At 58.2% G+C, this 2,845-nt stretch overlaps 1 protein-coding gene across 2 annotated transcripts in view; it reads right to left on the bottom strand.

Moving 5' to 3' along the window:
* The window catches only part of ANKRD12 (ankyrin repeat domain 12), a 98,748-nt gene extending 98,162 nt beyond the window's left edge, over positions 1-586 (bottom strand). For both annotated transcript variants that reach the window (XM_069568635.1, XM_069568636.1), the window contains exon 1: positions 496-586. The gene's annotated coding sequence lies outside the window, so the exon portion shown is untranslated. The remainder of the gene's footprint in view (positions 1-495) is intronic.
* Between the last annotated feature and the right edge of the window lie 2,259 nt (positions 587-2,845).

Below are 2,845 nucleotides of genomic sequence, written 5' to 3'. Positions count from 1 at the left end.
TCAACGGGTTCAAAAGTGTCAACTTCCCGTCCCAAACTGTTTCTTACTGTTATTATTAAAACAGCTGTCAGCTGGGCTCCGGTGACCTCTTTGTACAACCGTTTATTCAACGCTTTGGGATCCTCGAGAATGCGTCACGGCGGGTTACCCTCGAACGAGCTCCGAGAGCCCGACGGCCCGCGGGTCCGCGAGCACCGGCCCCGCTCACCCGCGCCGCCCTCCCGGCCTCACTCGGTCCCGGCGGCTCAGACTAGGCGCGCCCCCGCTCCGCCCCGCCCCGCCCCGCTCCGGCGGCGCCCCCGGCCGCGCACACCCGCTCCCCGCCCGCCCGCTCGCACACGCGCCGCGGCCCCGCCATGTTCCGGGAGCGGCGCGGCCGCCCGCCCGGCCCCCGCCCCCCCGGTCCCCGCCCGGCCGCTCCCGCCGCGCCCCGGCTCCGGCGCTCCCGGCCGGCGGCCCGTCCTGTCAGCGCGGCGGGGCGGGGCGCGTCCTTACCTCGCTCTGGGGAGGAGACGGGAGCGGGCGCGACTGAGGGGCTCCTCCCGGGCGCCGGGGCCGGGGCTCGAAACCGCGCCCCTCCTTCCTCCTCGCCTGTCGCCACGCCCCCCTCGCCCGCACAGACCCCAGGCACGGCCGGCGCGGGAGGGTCTACCCCCGGGACGAAGGCCTCGGCTCCGCCGTCGCTGTCGTGCTCTCCGCCACCGCCGCCGTAACCGCCGCGAACGCCGCCGAGGCCGGGCTCGAAAACATCTCCGGTCTCCGCCGTCCCTCACCACAGCCTGCTCGCTCCCAGGACGGCGCCGCCCGGCGATTGGCCGTGGCGCGGGCACGTGACGCGCGGGCACGGGACGGGCAGCGTGAGCGCCCCGCCCCCGGCCCGCCGCCCCTTCCGTCCGCCCGCCCCGCCCGCGGCCCGCGGCTCTAGAGGCGCCGGGAGAAGCTTCCCGAGCCGGGGGCGGGGGTCGGGGCGTACCAAGTGGACGCGGGGCAATGGGGTCGGCGGCGGACCGGGCGGAGCCCCGCGTCGCCGTCTCCCCTCCGCCGGCTCCGACCCCAGAAGGCAGGGGCTGAGGGAGCGAGGGAGTAGCGCAGGCGCCGCCTCGCCTTGCGCAGTGGCCACCACCGTGGCTTGACTGGAAACTTCTGGAAATGGCGACGGCGACGAGGAAGAAGAGGCTCTGTCTACGTAGGGTATTCACACGTTTTTGTTTTGCTGGGGCGGGCGGACGAATTTGCCAGCTGGGACCCGGGAGACCGACGCTGCGCCCCCGGCTGGAGGCGGAGGCGGGTGTCTGCCCGGCCCGCGGCCCGCGGCGCGCGGTGGGCCCGGGGCGTCGGGAGAGGCGGGCACCCGCTTCCGCGCACTGCGCCTGCGCGCCGGCCGGCCGCACCTGCGGGAGCCCGGGGACCAGCGGGGCCGCGACGCGCCCTCACCTGCGCCAGGTGGGCCTGGGCCCGTCCCGAAAGCACATCCACGTGCACCTGCCCCCAGGTCCGCACGCACTGTGCAGTACGCCCTCCCCCAGTCACACGTTCGGATAACCTTTATAGACAAATTTCGGTGCATTTTCCCCCAACCGCTCGGGGTACTGCCAGCTGGAGAACTGCGCAAAGGAAAAGTCACCGCCTCGGCAGCCCCGCTGCTGGCAGTCTGACTTCCTCTGGAGGTTAATCCGCGACAGTCTGTACTTGCCCTTATTTAACCACCGAGGGGATTACATAATCGGAGGGAAACCATTTTATTCTGAGTTGCTTCTGGTGACTTTTTATTTACAAGGAGGTTAATCCGCGACAGTTTGTGCATGCCTTTATCTAACCATCAGAGGGCCCTCATCGTTGTGGCCTCTCAACTACAGCATGGGTTTGTGACTTACTGAAGTTACGAGTTTGTCATTAATCAGCAGATGAGCTATTTCAGACGACAGAGAAAGCTACATCCCAGCATTTAACTATATAAAACATAAGCTTGCATTAAAGATCACTGTTTTTTCCTTTCCTACATTTCTCCCATCTTTAAATACATCAGGTTCAAAATGAGTAGTAAGACTGCACCTTGTGGCTAGAAGTGGAACACTGTTACATTTAAGTTGGATATTTATGGCATGAAGTAACAAATACTAAAAATTTATAACCAACTCGTCTGACTTCTCAAGTGGTTGAGTTGGTTCTCATTTAACTCGCTGTAACAACAATAGCAATAACTATTTCTACAGCAGTACAAGCCTCAGTTAAAAATTGAAAGCAAATCTTGAATTTGCTGAAATCAGTTAACCATAATTTATGGCAATAACTACATGCACAGCCTTGTTACTTAAAAATCAGATTACGTGGGTAATTATGATCCAAGGCATTGTACTGACTACTAATGAATAAGGACACTATCTGTACAAAGTTCATTGTAGAAGTTTGTAAAATTTCTACAAGTTGCAAAAAATTTTAAACTCCTATTAAAGATTATATGTGACATTATAAATCAGCCAATTTGTTATTGGAAAGGTTCAAATGAAACTTAGGAAGGGAAGAGGAGCTAATTTTCCTTTTTAATGTGAAACTAGAAGTACAAATCAAGAAGGTAATTCTTATTATAGATATAATAGGATAGAGGCCTGAAAAGAAGCTGGAGCTAGTTGACTATGTAGCTAAGGCTCTTCACTGTAGAGCCCTGTCTTTCATTAGCTCAAATCTCTTCAGCAAGTGGGCAAAATGTTTTTTTAATAGCACCAGGTCAAGGATCCCAAGCAACAAACATCACTCTTAGCCAAGGTTAAGTTTTATCACATTTATTTAGGATTATTACTACCAGACACTTAAAATGTGCATACGTGGTATGTGAAATAGAAGCCAT

Source organism: Ovis canadensis, chromosome 23, assembly GCF_042477335.2.
Source record: "Ovis canadensis isolate MfBH-ARS-UI-01 breed Bighorn chromosome 23, ARS-UI_OviCan_v2, whole genome shotgun sequence".
Lineage (NCBI taxonomy): Eukaryota > Metazoa > Chordata > Mammalia > Artiodactyla > Bovidae > Ovis > Ovis canadensis.
The sequence above is the reverse complement of the archived record's forward strand: the minus strand, read 5'-3'. Positions and strand labels throughout refer to the sequence as shown.